General features: G+C 39.6%; 1 protein-coding gene across 1 annotated transcript in view; it reads left to right on the forward strand.

Moving 5' to 3' along the window:
- The window catches only part of LOC145978342 (uncharacterized), an 82,950-nt gene that overhangs the window by 63,296 nt on the left and 1,810 nt on the right, over positions 1 to 17,844 (forward strand). The window lies entirely within an intron of this gene.

Raw genomic sequence — 17,844 nt, forward strand, 5'->3', positions numbered from 1 at the left:
GTGCAGGGCATGTTATTTGTGAGTGTCCCTTCATCAATGTCATCATATCATCACTCATTCCTATCATCGCGATTAGCCAAAAGTGGCAGAAAGCGACGTTAAATAAGAAACATCAAAATCTACTCGTTATGGACTGAAATTTGACACACCAGGAGTGAGGGAAACGTCAATAAAACGAACTGGATGCGTCTGCTCTTAGCAGCAAACCAAAACGAAGATGAAGCAGCCATCTTGTCAGGGAAGCATGACGAAGACATATGAGTCTTGTCTTCCAAATCTCTGTATCAGCGCGAACCCGCTGTAAACAAGGAACGCATTCACTCCCGGTCCGTGTCCGTCCCCTCATTAGCAGATGCCTCTGAAAGGAGGTCTAAGGGAATGATGTCTCCACGCTTCAGAGCCTCCGATGGCCACGGCGTGAGTTTCCGCTCGGGAAGAAGACATCAGCGCCGATTCGGAATTGTCCAGGATGCCGAAACATCTTCATGGACCGCTGCAGGAAGAGAAGATCCTATGTTGCGGATGTTTACAAGAAACTGGTCGCTTTTCCTGTTGTTTTTTTTCTGGGTCGGCTGGCAAAAATGCTTCTTGCCAGCTTCAATGAGGTCCTGAATTGCATTGGGGCAATCCAGTCTTGCGTGTGTGACGTTTTACACACAAAATGTAATGTTCTAGCCGTGAGATTGGATTAAAATATTCACAATGAACTGATTTCATAGAAGCCGCGGTGATCTAGTCGGCATGGGGCCTGACTGCCACGTGGGAGACCCGGGTTCGATAAAAACGGCTCCTGGACTCACCCAGCCTCAAATCAATGGTTACCTGGGTGCGACCCTGGAGGGTGGTGCTGATCACACATCCAAAATGGCTGAGATCCTTAAATGTGACTTCATGGCACGGGGAACTTTACCTTTCTTTGTGGTGTCTGGTAACAAATGAAAAACTTGGGTATGATGACGTAGCCTGAATGGATGAAAAGCATTAACGAAAATGTATTAAGTGTGTGACGCTTTAACTGTAGCAAAGTTTGACTTCATTTGTCTGTAAGGCATATAGGCTACACATGCTAATAATTTTTGTCAGTAAAATATGCCAATTATATGCATTCACAAACATTTAAACCTTAACTTAATAATTCAGATTAATTAATCTTGTTAGATACATGAAGTAGGACCACTTTTCATGGAATGCCCACATCCGGATTCGAATCCTGGCCTGGGTGCTCTTTTTCCCATCAGTTTCAGCATATCATCACTCATCCCCATCTTCACGATTAGCCAGAAGTGGTAGAAGCAAAGTAAAATGAACCAAATCAACAACGTGGTACATCCTGTACTTCATTTTGCAAACTAACGAGGCTCTGGCTTCCGGACTCTCAGCCAGTATAACACTCAGTGGGAACTATATCGGGTGCTCTGAAGCCGGTCTCTTATTGGGTGGTTCAAGGTCACAGAGTCCAGTTTTCATATCTTGCTTCCCCCGAGTCCGGAGTGTTGGGCGAAGTTTTGTCAAATCGCCACAAGATGGTGCTGAGGGTTGCCATCTCGAAAACGAACTGACTGGGAAGACTTCAAGTTCATTCCTTTGACACCACAGAAAATAATTATAGAAAAAATTAACTGAAAATAAAGTTTTGAGAACTGGGATACTGTGGGTCAGCACCGCTGGTCTTGCTGTACTGGAATGCACGCGCATAACATTTATATTATTACCCTTCTCCTCTTAATTCAAAGTGGCAGAAAAGTGGAGTGAAAGCAAATGAATCAATCAAAATATTTGGTGCTGTGGGCGAAGCGCACAGAGGTTGAAGCGCATCTGACTTCCGGTTCGAGGAATCGGTCGTATGACTAAGATAGTAGAGTGGAGGGTTGTAGGAGTTGTCAGTCGTAGGAGTGCTATTAGTATTATTATTATAATTATAGTATAGAAACAATATTGTTATTGACTGATTAATGGATTTGGTGACTTGAGTTCACTTCATGTACAGTGAGCATAGCCGCCGACTCCATGGGCTTGGGGGGGCTCGAGCCCCCCCAATGTTAATGACGTGGGGGCAGAGCCCCTCAAATAATTTTGCTTAAGAGGATCTAATGTATTATTTTTGCTTCTCTTGTAAAGTTTACTCTGAATTGTGGAACATGAACTTAACTTGAAATACACATTTGAAATGTTCTAGACCATCAAATTTGGGGGGCTGATACCGCTAAACCATCAACTTTGGGGGGGGTGCTATGAACGGAGGCAGCAAAACACATGACTTACTACTATGTACTAAGTATATAATTATGAGTATTGTTAACATTTTTACTAAAAGAGTTTCAAAATAACGAGGTGATATGACAATTATACCAGTATGTTGTTTAGTGAATTCTGAACAATTTGAGGTCGTAAACACGACTTTCAGGCAATATTGATATGTAGGATATTTAGTTATCCTCGAAATCTCTTCCTCTAGTCCAAAAAATCTAAAGTCTTTGAGTTTGTTTAACACTGGCTTGCAGTAAAGTACGCAAGGAAAGCTTATGAAAAGTCTGTATTGCGAAAGCGGGAACGGCTATGATCAAAGGCATTATTGCTAAAGAATGGTGTGCTATGTGTTTATTTATTAGTGCAAAATTAAATTTAAAAAGTAAAATATTATAGCAAGAACAAAAACGTAAAACTATTTACCTGCGATTTGTGTTAGCATTTATGTAAATAATTAAATAAAACTGTTGAATATTGTAAATATTCGCTATTTTTATGGGTACGTCAACACTAAGGTTCTTTGCACCAGTCACATTTCCTTTCTTTACAAGTCTGTTGCGCGGACATTAAAACACACCCATGCCCTCGCCGGGACTCGAACCCGAGACCTCCGGATCAAAGCGAGTTGAGCCGACCACCCAACACGCTCGGCTACCGAGGCCGGCATAAAATTGAATCAGATGATGGTGTGACGAAATATGAACACGTGAGAAGTATTATGTAGTTAAAAGCACTATTATACTTTGTGATACAGCAACAAGAATAGTTCTAAAGTAAGTTCATTGTATGGACAGAGGTTAATTGGAATGAAAACTTTCAACATTCCACGTCTCTCAGCATTGACTGACATTTTCTTCCGGTTCTCTGTCATTTTTTACTCTTTCTTCCAGTTTCTCTCCTTTTCTTTTTCTTGGATATCTTTTCTTCCTATATTTCTATATTCTTTCTTCCTTCCTTTCTGTATTTCTTCTTCACTTTCTGAATCGATATTTCCCTTCCTCTCCTTCACTCTTTCCCTCCCATTCCCAATTTATCTACAATCTGTTTATTTCTTCCAGTTCTTTATCATTTTTCTCTGTTTTCCTTCTTGTTCCTCAATCTTTCTTTTTCCATTTCTTTGTATCTGGTATCACTTCCTTCTTTAAACGAGTATTTATCTTTAACAGTGGCGTGCCAGGATTATTGATATATACTTTTTTACTAGTCAGCCCCCATTTTGCCATCTTTTCCTCCCTTTAATGTTTTTTTTTTTTTTTAGAAATACGGTGCCCAAGTGGGGGTTATGACCCCTACTGATCCCCCCTTTGGGCACGCCACTGCTCTTTATGTTTTACTCTAAACTTATTTCCATGTCGCCTATCCTCCCTCTATGCTTCTTTCCGTGTGGTTGTAACTCTGTCAATGATTATGAAACGTTGTCTTTGCTTGCATGCGCTAAAAGTATTTAAATCAGCCCTCCGCGCTCCCCCAGTGGAGACGCCACAACTACAGCTTCGTGGGAGAAATGCCAGAATCCAAGCAATGTTCGCCTCTCCCTGCTAAATTCTGCACTTTTATGCATTGCAATTCTTTTAATTTCATTAATTCCCATGAAACACAAGAGTTGACAATTATCGACATGTTTCTGATGGCAAAAATAATACAGTGGCCAATAAAATGGAACAAATTAATTGTTTATTAAATTACTTGCATCGTATATCGATGTTCAAAACGGAGAAATTAGTGAAATCTCTAGAATTAATCTGAACATTTTTACTTATGGGGTTCGAATACATTATTTATGTATCCATGATCGGTCCCTTTGAAACAACAATCATGTGTCTAGAGGTTAGTGGGTTTATAGCCCTTCATTAGATGAACCTTTGAAATTTAAGAAAAACTCCTGATCGTGAGAAAATTGAAAAAATAGAACCAACATTCTAAAAAAGAAAAAGAAAAAAGTGGCATATTCTCCCCCCCCCCCCACCCGCCTTTTATGAAGGTCCTACTTTCGTTCTATTTAGGCTATTTTATATCACTTTTTCACCTCTTGGATAATTGCTATGACGAGGATGAACATTGAACAAACAAAAGAGAAACACGAGTTCGAACTCTGGATTCATAGCCATATGTTGAGTCAATATATGGCTATGAATCCAGAGTTCGAACTAGTGTTTCTCTTTTGTTTGTTGTTGGCCACTCTATAAACTCCAATTTATTGATCCAAATTAGCTTAAGGTTACAAACCCAATATTACTTTCTTATTTATGTTTGGCCTCTTTACCGATAGACTAATACAGTATGTAACATTGTTATTCGTACACATAGAATTTCCGAGGAAAAAATGTCATATCTACTAGTAAATATAATCATTTTCATATGCACCTGGAAATTAATGTTAATGAAGGTTTCACCAACAAATGTCAATAAAAAAGTATGTTCAAAGTGTATAAACAGAGCATATAATTTGTGTGAAAAGATAAAAACACGCTGCTTCATGCAACATTGTTATTCGTACAGGCAAGAGTTGCAATCTTCCTCGCATACAGCGCCACCGCTATTCGGGCGATTTCGTGCAGTTTGCAACTTCGTAACAAGTTTGAACATGCAGGCGCGCTCCCCGTCAAGCGGAATGCTGGCGTAGGTATTCTTGTAGTCATATCGTCTATCTATCAGAGTGTTCGAAATGGGCAAGGTGAAGGAACTTAGTTGTGATCTGAAGGATGTTATTATAAAGTTGGCCCTTAGAGGTTATTCGTTAAGAAAAATTGGACAAACAGTCAATAAATCACACCACCGTTCAATACATAGTAGGTAAACAAATTTAGAGAGGAAGGTTCAACACAGAATGTGCCGAGAAAACCAAAAGAGAGACGGTTGAATAAACGTGATGAACGCTTTATTTTAAAAAGAGTGTGAGAAACCCCCCGACTAAGTGTTCCTCAGTTACGACCGTTAGTAGAAAATGTTGCTGGCAAGATGGTGTCCGATCAAACTGTCCGACGCGCCTTGTGAAAGCATGGATATCATGGCAGAATACCACGAAAGAGGCCGTATGTAAATAAGGTGAATTGCAGGAATAGACTATCATTCGCGAAAGAGCACATCCACAAGGACCAGGAATTTTGGGATAGTGTCATCTGGTCAGACGAGTCCAAGATTAATATATACGGATCAGATGGGATAAATAGGGTCTGGAGAAAATCAAATAAAGACAATGATCACATTAACACAGTTCCAACAGTTATCATGCAGTTATGTATGTATGTCGTCCAAAGGTGTTGGTACCATCCAGTTTATTGATGGTATCATGGATGCATATGTCTATTTGGACATATTGAAGAACAATGTAAAGCAGAGTGCACAAAAAATGGATATACCGCCTATCTACAGATTCCAACAAGACAATGACAGTAAGCATAAGGCGCCAAACTACTACAAACACCAGCTCAAAGTCCTGACTTAAATCCCGTTGAGCATTTGTGGGCAATTTTAAAAAGGCGAGTCCATAAAGCAGGCGTCAAGTTCAAACAAGAGTTGAAAATTGTTGTGCAAGCCGAGTGGAATAAAATAAGCTCTGAAACATGTCGAAAACGGGATAATTCTATGAAGAACAGGTGTCAAGCAGTAATTAAAGCCAAAGAATACGCATCAAAGTATTAGAACTGTCGGTCAATTTGCTCTGAATATACTTTTTTCTTTTATATTATTAAGTGTACGAATAGAAAAGTTGTACAAAAAATGGCATGTTTCTCTTTCAGTTTCATTTAATTTATTATTGTCATTGGTTATACAGAATTTGGGTAAGATTTTATGTTCCTAATGATATTAGTTATTGAATTGTAAAGAAACAATTTCAAAAGAGTTTATTTCCTTTCAGATATTAAAGCATTTTCTTTGAAAATCCATGTGTACAAATAAGAATGTTACATACTGTATAAAGTATAAAAACCAACAAATTGAGTCAAGACTGTCTTGAAAATGATCAATTTACCACAAATCTTCGAGATTATGCTCCCTCTGCCATCTAGTGCTGAAATTTGAAAACATTTGTAAAGTTTGCTTCATGCCTCCAACGTATTATTTTTGCGAGTCGCCGCTAGAGGCGCAAGTTTATGTGCATACTGTTGCGCTTCCAGCGGCAAAGCTTGACACTACTTGAGTTGAGGTCTGTGTTCAAGTGAGCGTGTATCTTATGAGCCTTTCCAACGGTGTAGTGTTTGCTATACCTGCCGCCTTGTTATCAACGGGTCCCGGGTTCGATCGTCAGTGGAGGCAATTTCAAAGTGGTTCGGATCACACTTCGATCTGTAGGCCGAGTCACGCTTAGATTATCTGAGCATAAAATGCAATTAGAACACAAACAAGATGAACTGGTGTTCATTAGAGAAACGCATGCTCAAAATTGATAAGGGAAACAGGTTCCATGAAAATTCGCCTGTTGAAGAAGCAACACTGAAGATTCACACATAAGAAACATCGCAGATAAAATACGTTAACAGCGGAGTTAAGACTTGTAGGAGCTATCACAAACACAACAAAGCGAGCGATAATTAACAAAACAGCCGAACGCACAGAAACGAAAGCAGTGGCGTGCCCAGGATTTTCGAAAGGGGTGTTATGTATACTTTTTTAGTATTCAACCCTCATGTTGCCATATTTTCCTGTCTTTGAATTTGTTTTCTGTCCTTTTGGAATACTGGGCCAAAGGGGAGTTATGACCCCCACCAACTAACTCCCTTTGGGCACGCCACTGAACGAAACACTGATCCGTAAACTACAGAGTTGTTTCACGCATGTCTCTACCTTCTTCCCATTGAAAGTTTTCAAAGTTAGTTCGTTTATCTGATTTATGCACGCAGGTTGATCGGGACTGGTCCTACAGTTTAAAGTGGGGTCCGACCACTTGCCTTCGCCGGTAATGAATCCAGTAGTCCAAACAGCAATACCACTAAGCTATCGGGGAGGCTCTCGACCTCCCTCATAGCTAGGCGTCTTCTACGGTCGGGCAGTGTGTGTCTGTGTTGTGTACACACACACACACACACACACACACACACACACATACATACAGGGTGGACCAAAATAGTGTAACCACCCCTATAAGACAAACGTGCTTACACGCACCAATCAAATGCCACGAAACGTGATGTGGGTGACGGGGAAAACCATATAGGCAATGCTACCAAGATGGCCGCCATCTTGAAAGCCGCCATCTTGGAGTCAACATAATTTTCTTAAGCGGGAAGGTGGCCATGCGACATATCAAAATGGGCTAGAATTTGACGAGAAATACGATGGCGTGCTCGGTTTTATCGTAACTCCAGAAATGTTCGGAAGATGTTACGGAGGCTGGTTAACAACTTGTCGCCCGGCTATGGGCAGATGAGCGGCCGTGTAAACGCACGTTAAGAACTTCCAGGTTGCTAACCCCACATTCTGTCATCCGATTCGAGGCAGAACCTCAGTGTGGCAAAGTGAAGTCAAACACAACAAGCGGATGCTTCTTTTGAGTTGTTCAAGAGTTCGATTCGTAAGTGAAGTAAAGAGTGATTTATCTTGTGTCAAAGCAAACATGGACACAACGCAACGACCTCAAGTTGACTTGTGAAGATTGATAGGGTTGGGAGCCAGAATGGGAAAGAATGCATCAACAAACAAAAGGCTCTCTGCAACTCTTTGTAATCATTTTAGGATTGTTCGTAAGCATAGAGAGGGAGCTTTTAGCGGGTGAACACATGGATCATCCCGATTTCTTACATGTAATTGCCAGAGGAAGTATTTACATGCACTAAAAAGTGTTATATATGTAAATATATATTTAGCTATTTTAATCAAAATATGGAATTAAATATGAACTTTCAATTGTGAAAAGGGGCAAATTTTCATTAAGTAAGTGACTCACCTAGCTAAATAAAATCATTAAGCTTACATTGGTCTGCCTACATCTCGGTGTTCCTAAAGCTTTACATATTTTTAGCCGGACCCTGTGGCCGAGTGGTTAGCTCATCGCGCTGCAACGCTAGGGGTCCCGGGTTCGAATCCCGCTCGGGCTTGGTTGTTTGTGAATGTCGTTCATCAGTTTCATCACTCATCCCCATCTTCGCAAATTAGCCAAGAGGCACAAAACGCGAAGTAAAATAAAGCAAATCAATCAACCTTTACATATTTGTAGAATTCCGTACATTTACATGTTTTATAAACATATTTCAGCGTTTTTTCTACATATTTATGTACACATTTCTTATGTCTTGCCTACATAAAAATTCAGGCCTTACTAATATAGAATGAACCACAATATGTGATACTTAACAACATGTTAAGAAAAATATATAAGCAATTTGGTAATTAATTATATAGATGCCTAACTGAAAAAAAGACGAGTGGATAAACGAAGAAAATGAGCACAAAAAAACAGAACATGTTTCTCGAAATTCCCCGTCAAAAATGAGTGTTGTCTGCTGTCAAGATGATTCGATTCTCGAAACTCAATTTTCCCCTGAAGACAAGTACTGGTTTTTGGAGACAGAACCCGGCTGTGCGATGTGATTAGGTCTGGTTCTCAATCACATGGCATACCTACCCCAGTTCAAAGAATAAGTGTTGCCAACCTGCAAGAAGTTCGCCAAAATTGGGATTTTTCGTGAACAAAATGCAATGGTGGGGGAATATTTCAGAAATGTCTTTACAAGTATTATTACACATCTAATGACAAATTGTGTCACTAAATATAACAGTAACACTGTTGTTAGTACAATATATGAAGGACTCGGGTGTTAAACATGGTGACATTGTGGTAATTTTTTAGTTACAAAGTAAAATGTGCAATAACAGGTAATTTTGTCAGGTTCAAATTTGTATTAGCATGCAATGTTAATAGAACATTATCTATTGTCTAGTCCTTTAAACTATGCTTAACCTAACACTACGATTCGAGAGAGCACTTCTTCTCTTGTCTTCAGGTGAACAAATTTATTTTTACCGGAGGTGGGGATCGAACCTACGACAAACCTCTGATTTACTACCAACTACGTCACGATACATCCACGCTTTATTGCAATTCTTCATTTCTAATGTGCTTGTAGACTTCAGTGCTTTGTTCTATCTTATTTCTTTGTCGTAATAATATGAGGACATGAGGACTTATCAGACACATGAATAAAACACATGTAAGTCTTCATATATTTATTTCAATTAATGATGTTTGATTGAGTGTAATTTGATTGCAAGAAAATTTTCAGCAAAAAGTGACTTTCCAAATACTGATATTGTGAAAGGTAGCACTACCCCATGCATTGAAGGAGGGTGGTGGGAAGGCTGAGGTGATATAATCAGCACCACGCTCCGGCCGTCTTAATGGAATCAGAAGTTAGCAATTAAGCCCTTTTGTTCTCTGGCGTGCAGATGTTCACAAAAGTTATATACAAGTGATGCGTTCACAAATGTTGTAAACAAGTTTGACAGGTGTGACATGTGTTGAAAAGAAGTGTAAGGTGAATTTATTACGTTTTCTCGTTGTAAACTAAAACTTGTTTGCAACATTTGTGACAGCTGTGCATGGAAGAACAAAAGGGCTCAATTGCTAACTTCTGATTCCATATTTACTCCCAGGTACCAATTTATTAGAGGCTTGGTGAACCCTAGAGCCGCTCAATTCACTGATATTGGTGGAAAGCCCCCCCCTGGAATTATCCACCCCAGGAACCGAACTCACGTGGGAGTTAGACACCCCATCGAATGATTTGAGCAAAATAAAACGAAATATAATTTTTTTCATGATTGCCCCCTCTTCCCCCTTTTCGCAACTAGCGATCACTTCTAGACACAAAGTCTAAAGCTAACAATAAACCTTCGATAAACCCAGTTTAAAAAATCTAGTCCCCACGAGAGGAGATCTTAATCCGCCACTGAAAACCAGTAAAGAAGGATTTCACTAACGTTAAGTAGAAGCAGAGGGATATTTTTTTTTTTAACTGAAGAGTATTTGTTTTAGCAAAGAGGGAATTTTTTGTCAAGGGAGAGGTATTTTTTATATAACCTGCAGGCAACCCTGCTGGACATGAAAGCCCTCCCAGATTTTCTGTCTGAGTGGCTACGACCTTCCAAGGTTACCGCAGCATCACGTACCTTGCGGTGCGGATGGAACTGACCCTCCAGGGATAGAAATCAGTAGGACTCCGGCACGAAGGCGAAACAATGCATAATGGGTGTCGGCGGGACACGAAGCGAAACCATCAACTATGCTCCTGGACTTCTGTGCTGGAATTTTGCCAGTCGCTCTGGAATTTCATGACGAGAAAAGAAGAAAAATAGGCACTCAGTAGCGAAAACGTGATGTAAAAAAAGAGTAAAATATTGCGAACAGGCACCTGTGTTTAAATTAAGCACTTACAAACAAATATTTCTACCGTTTCTTTCTTTTTTTCGCAGTTCTTGTCAATGTAAAATTATTGGATCGCGTTATCGGATCAACTTGTTCAAATCATCCGCTTGGAGGCGCTAGTGACTTCCGTATTAGCTTTTCAGACGCAGGTGACGTATCCTATCATACAATCTATTGGAATTATTAGATTATTATAACTCTCGTGATCGGATCATTGGTTTGCGAACGACTTACTTGTTCCAACCATCCGCTTGGAGGCGCTATTAACTTCCGCAGTAACGTTTCAGATGCAGGTGACGCATCCTATCACAGAATCTAATGAATAAGCATGGGATATTCGACAAACACGTCCAAAGAGTTGAGTGATGCGAATCTAGCACGGCTTTGATAGCATTTTTTCTTCGCCCTTCATACCAGACAGATAATTTTTCCATCCTCATAGCTCTTCCAGCACCAAATAAAGTATAATCGAACCCGCGACCTTTCGTTCTAAGCTCAGCAGGGCTTATCTTAAAAGATAGCAGCAGATTCCGAAATCGAAGCACATGTTTCAAGGTATTTTACTGTGAAAAAAATCCAGTGTCAATGTCAAGTTGAAGGTCTGAAGCAGTCCCTTTTTTATGCTCGGATGCATGTTAAGGAGACGTGCTGTTAGGAAAAATCCACACGCGTGCAGGAAATTGGTGTAAAACGAAAGAACCACTAAAGGCAGCGATAGAACCAACAAAAAACCTACCAACAATTAAATACTCGCTTCTTTGTTGGTAGGAAAACACTAGCTGCCAATTATCAAGTCATGCATCACCACTTCTTTCCAAAAACCATCGGAACCACAACGAGTGGTCCGAAACCACTACTTGTACGCTAATTCCTTGTGCTATTACTATCTTGATGGAGAGTACGAACTTGTGATTACAGGCGTCTTGACACGGCAAGATAGTCTTCGTCAGACACTTAACAAAGTGGAATTTTGATTGCGGGCCGGTTTTTTGGCCACAAAAAGGGGAGACAAGCAAAGAAAAATAGCAAAAATAAGTCAAAATAGATTCACTGGCCATCTGGCTGGCTTCTCTCACGGTCAAGGTTGATGGACAAGTGGTGTTGCACCAGCAATAAAGATTTGTAAATAAGCACCACAGGTGGCGCTGATGGTAAATGTTAGTCACAAAATCGTGCGGTACAGTCACGGTCAAAGATAAGTGTACTCAAACTGTCCATCACCATAGTTCTTGGATTTGTTTTGCATAAAGTTAGGTTCAAAAACCGAAACAAATTCAGAACAATGCAAAGAACACATTCTCTAACACCCACAGTACAAATCGTCCCGTATAAGATCACTTGATATAATGTAAAACTGAGTGTTCGGAAAGTTACTTTTTTTTAAATTAACTGATACAGTTACTGCTACATGAAAAGTAACCATAAGTTACTTTTACAGTTATTTGCTGCTGGAAATTCCCTTACAAACTAATTACACACAATCAATGATCATTAAACGAAATAAATATATGAAAACTTGCATTATGTCCCTGGTATAAGATAAGTCTTCATATATGAATATTATTACAAAAAAAAGATTTAACAAAGCACCCAAGTCTTCAAGTGCAATTAGAAATGAATTGCAATAAAGCGTGGATGCTCTAAATTTAGCATCCAACGAAGCCTAGTATCCTTGCCTTATGCGATTAAAAAAAATCCTTTCCCCTTAGCATCCAGAAAAGATACACTTGGAAACAGAGTAGCCAAATTTCCCTCTTCCCCCACACTTTGCCTGGCAATACTTATGAATTCCACTGTACGTATCAATCACACCCTCACGTCATTAAAAAACAACACATACTGTCTTAATCATCACAGACTGATGTTCTAATTTGAGTCGAACTCAACACACAAAAAAGTAAACAAAGGCACAGGATAACGGACTTAAAATGATAGAAAAAATGTAAGACGTGCGTCAATCGCACATGTTCGCCATATATCTCAGAAAAACTTGATCATTAGCGCTGGAGCACGGGACAAGTTCTGCCGATTGATAGATGGCAGCACTGTAGCAGTTTATTTTATTGTCATGTGTCCGGTATTTCTGGTTTAAGTTAGGAACACACCTTCGCTGGAATTTCAATATTTGCGTGTTTCATTTGATGAGATAACCTGCAAGCACGTTGCGAATCTTCAAAGAAGAGGATTGGTAGAAATATTGGAAGCTTAAATGTAATTATTTCTCACTAGTTTTGAAATAGTACCATGAAGACTGCCAAAAGTTGAGAATACTGTTGGGTATTGCGAAAGGAAAAATTACACTGGTCGACATTTTGAGAGAAAAGTTCGGATAAATCAATAGGTTTCTGGAAGTATTTTGAATGCTGATTACAGAAATGTAATCCATTTTTTCCCATCACGTCAGAATTTTTCACAATCAAAATTCTCATATTCGCCATTACATCACATTTATTACACAACTCGACAAAATAAATGTATACAAGGCAAATTTTGGTTGTTTCCAAACCAATAGGTGATTTTGGAACTACTTTGAATATGATCACGCAAATGGCATCCATTTTTCCCCATCACGTCAGGATTTTTCACAATCAAAATTCTTATATTCGCCATTCCATTACACATATTAGAGAACATAGGAAAAGAAATGTATACAAGGGGAATTTCAGTTGTTTACAAATCAATAGGCGTTTCTGGAAGTATTCTGAATTCTAATCACGGAAATGACATCAATTTCTTCCCATCACGTCGGGATTTCTCTGTACGTCAGGACTTTTCTCCACTTCACGAAGTTCAATTAACCCAACATATTATAACATTGGGTATCGGATATTTTGATGAGAGACTTCGAATAAAACTACATAATCGAATTCCATATAATTTTCATGCAAACGTGTCATGTGAAGATGAAAGGTGAATTAAATGCATGCATTTCCACATGCATTTATTGTTCAAAACTGGAGAATGTGCATTGTAAAAGATCAATGTTTTACCATCGTCTAAACAGAGCCATCTATAGGGTAATTATGATGGAACTACACATTTTTATTGTGAAATTAAGGCAGTTAATGTGTTGTTGTTTTCTGAAAAAACTAGACGTGATGGGTAAAAATGGATTTGATTTTTGGAATCAGCATGCTGAAATTATTCAGAGACAACAGTCATCTGCGAGACATCGCAACCCATGTCGACCAGTGTTATAGTTTCGTTAACGAGTAAATCTCTTCGAATCTCGGAGTATCTCAGTTGAGTCACCCAACTTCCATACACCTATAATTATTAAGTATCGAACGAGACGAGACTTATTGCAGCAAACTGAATCTAATATTCTCAATTTCACAAGTTGTAGTATTTTGGCCCTGATTCCACGAATAGAAGAGTTCCTGGATCTCGAACCCTGGCCTTCCCATTACTAACAAGATCATGAGAAGTTTCTTCCTCAGATTACTGAAATGTGTCGACAGGTACAGCAACCACTTGCCGATTCCATCAGCTTCAAACACAAGAGGGAGGCACGGTAACCACCAAAAGCAGCGATGTTGTTTTGTTGTCGACCACCACAGCTGAATGACTGCTGCATAAGTAGGGGGTTAGCAACCTCTGCGCATTCATTACGGGTCCATTAGCTTCCAGGAGGTCTTTGGAGACCAGTTCCTGGAGACATCCAACCTTTCTTGCAGGCCCCACCTAACTTTTCTTCTCTCTTACACTTTTTTACTTCAACAACCTCTGATTCGAGCTCGCCATCTGGCTATTGTAATCAAACACTATCGCTTCATCTAATCTCGAGGCCCTGCTACCGTTCTGAGCGTTCCACAATGCCAGAAAGCTACCGGCAGGAGGTAAATGAGCTCGGGAGCCATTGTTTTGTAATTTGCACAAGAGTTTGCTGAAAGGTCGTGGCATTACCTAACATAATGGTATCTTATTAAATGAACACATCATTGCCTGCGGTTGGTGGTCCTTGGGCTGGAGATTAAATTATCCTGGTGCCTCCTTCTGGGAGGGCTTTGCAAGAAGTTAAGAGGAGGTCGCTTGGAAAAAATGCTGGAGTCTCCAGTGGAAAGCCTACTCGGATGCTGCAAACGTTTATCTTCCGTGAGATTTTTATGTCTCGGGCGTTGAAGTTTATTGTTTCCTTATCTGTCACGAGGAACGCTTTGTCTCTCCGCTCTGCATTCTTTACTGTGTCCACTGGTCCAATTGGGGGAAAACCCGTTCCAGCAGTGATTTGGAAGTCATGGTCACTGGATGAAATCCGGGATGGAGATTTCTGGGGTCTGCCAAATGTAATATTTTAAGACGTATGCTTCCTAGAAACCTATCAACTCCTTTGTCAGGTCATCCTAGGTGGAGTGATTAGCAAGACGCGGTACGGCGCCAGAGGTCCCGGTTTCATCATACCATCACTCATCCTTATTGTCGGGATTAGCCAAAAGTGGCAGAAAAGCGACGCTAAATAACAAACATCAGATGAAATCAAAGTTTTGGAAGAGGGAATAGAGGAGAGAATTGATATGTACATGTTAGGAGCCATACGTGACAGACTGGAAGACATTAAAAACAGAAAACATTGGCGGAATGTGGCGCAAAAATGTCGTCAGCAAAAATAGTGGGTACGAATCGAGAATAGGAACTACGTGGATTTGTGTGGGGCAAAAGAAAAGTCAATATTGGCCTGGTTCAGACTGGAGGATGGACACAAGTTAAACTGAAACGGGAGAGTAGAATTTTCGCTATGCGGTGAAGGCGAGACGAAATTTCACATTCTCCTCCAGTGCAAAGAAACAGGGGAGGCAAGACAAAAATATATCAGCGAAATAAATGAAGCTAACATTGAGAATATAATGACAACCGCTATTAGGAGGGGGGAGAGGCGCAAAAAAGGAATCTGGGAACTTTCCTACAGTACAGTGGGTCTGAGCAAAGAGAGCAAATATGCTCAGTGGGGACTGGGGAAGAGAAAATGAGTAAAGGTGGGGGGGGGGGGGCTACTAAATAAATAAATCTAAGGGAAAAAAACTAGCAATCACATAGCTTACAATTTAGTGAAATACTGTAGTGAAACGGTGCAAGTGTAATGGAAATGAAAGACTGTGTTTGTGAACTCCCAAGCAGTGTGAATAGAACTTAGAATAATAGGAGGAGGGTAGGAAAATTGCACTAAAAATACTTGAAAATGAATTCTATTCTATTCTACTAGTCATTATTTTTCGTCAAGATAAGACAATTTAAAAGTTATGAACTTTAAGCAGGCTCGGATTAAGGGTTTTTTATTTTGGGCAGCAGTCTCTCGGGAGAAAAATCTAATTCAACTTGGCCTCAAAGTTATAACACTCAAGGTAATGTTAACCCCGGACCTACGCGCAAGCAAGTATTGGCAGCCATTTAAGAATGGCTGTCAATTATTAAATACAGCCAGGTCAGATCTAACGTACAAAGTGATCGAATATGGCAATCAACACTTTGTGCGCCTAGTATAAAATATTAGGAAACTTTTGGTGGACAAGACAATTACCTACACTCACAAGCTCGTCTGTGCATCAGGTTCTTGCCGAAAGGTTAATCTCGAAATCCCATTTCGTACACCTGCACTGAATAATGAGGCGTGGCGTAATGTTTTCTCATTAACCTTCAACAAGCTGCGAGACCACCCATCACACACACACGCACACACACACTGAAGATCAAGATGCAAAGAACAAGTCTCCTCTTAGACTCGCCCGCAAACGTGGCACCCATTCTATCCTAAACCTAACTTCGAAACGTCTAATAAATTTAACAGGTCTGGACGTGCATCAAATTTACTTCCGCTTGGTAAATTTCTTCCAAGATACTTTCCCATGTACAGATAATGTGCCTGTAAGTCATTTTTTGTTAATCTCGTCTCCAGAACTTCCTCTAAAACAAAGACTTGGATGTGAAGTTGACGCATCTGATAGCTGTTGTACAATTTGACATCCAACTATTACTTATTCCCTATTTCCAGACACAGAGCTAATAATTACACGAACACGAAATCATTAATTCCAAGATAGTGTTATTTGTTATGAAACAACACAATTTAAGTGCATGTGTCTGGCCACACTGCATTGAATATCTCAAAACATGCAGTAGGCCAGTTTCTTTGCAAGATTTCTGGAAAGAATGAACAGCATAGTGGTACTAGATGACAAATAATGAAATTTTTGTACTCAATACGTAATTATAAGAGATAAAATAAATCAGAGCGGTGTAAGTCTGCTTTGAACAATGTACAGATCATGTTTTATTTCCCTGTCTTTCTAGCGTTTGTCTGCAGTAACATCCAGCGTGTAACATATCGCGAAAAACTGTTTCTCAAACATGCTAACGAAACCAACCAAACTTAACCCTCCTAATTAACTAACATGCATTATTTTCACGTTACAATTCTAATAATAATGCCTTCATTGTTATGTTACGAGGCCAGGTATAAGGTTCTTAGCAACAGATTTTCGCAACGTGTTATACGCTTGACGTGACTGAAGACATGCTAAAGGTATTAGGATATTCTATGCTTGTGCGAATAACGTTCATGCTGGTAGTGAAATAATTCAAAACAATTGATAGATTATAGAAAAACTGTATAGATAAGAAATGTACCAGAATTTATATAGATTGGGAAAACATCCTTATGTGATAGAAGAATCGGATCAAAACAATTTAATTAATCGTAGTACTGACGCAATGAATATGTGTGAATTTGTTCTAAGCTTTCGAAACAGTAAAGTTGAATAATTTTGATTGTGATATAATTTCGTCGTACGAGAACCAGATGAACAGTACTCCAATTTATCAAATTCGCATGAGAGAGGAAATAATATATTCTTAGGAATATCTCTAACTCGCTCTCTAGCCTTCTTAAACCCGATGGTTTATGACTGCAGCAACACAAACCTTTAATCTGTCCCTACCCTGGGCAAGATCAATCCAATCTTTTCCATCCTTACCGATTTACTTTAGGTCCATCTCAACGTTATCCCTCCATCCTCGTCTTTGCCTTCCTACAGGTCTCTTACCATCAGGTTTCCCAACAATAATCCTGTAAACTCTTCTTTCCTCTCCCATTCGTGCCACATCTAAGCCTTCTCGATTCAAGTCTTCCGAGGAATATGCCTGACTCTTAAAAAGAGTCAGTTATTTGGAGACACGTGACTCCACCTTACTGCTAAGGGTTAGAAGTGGAGATGTGTCAGTCTGACTCCAAGTAGAGCTCT

This window comes from Lepisma saccharinum, chromosome 24, assembly GCF_977018435.1.
Source record: "Lepisma saccharinum chromosome 24, izLepSacc3.1, whole genome shotgun sequence".
NCBI classification, from domain to species: domain Eukaryota; kingdom Metazoa; phylum Arthropoda; class Insecta; order Zygentoma; family Lepismatidae; genus Lepisma; species Lepisma saccharinum.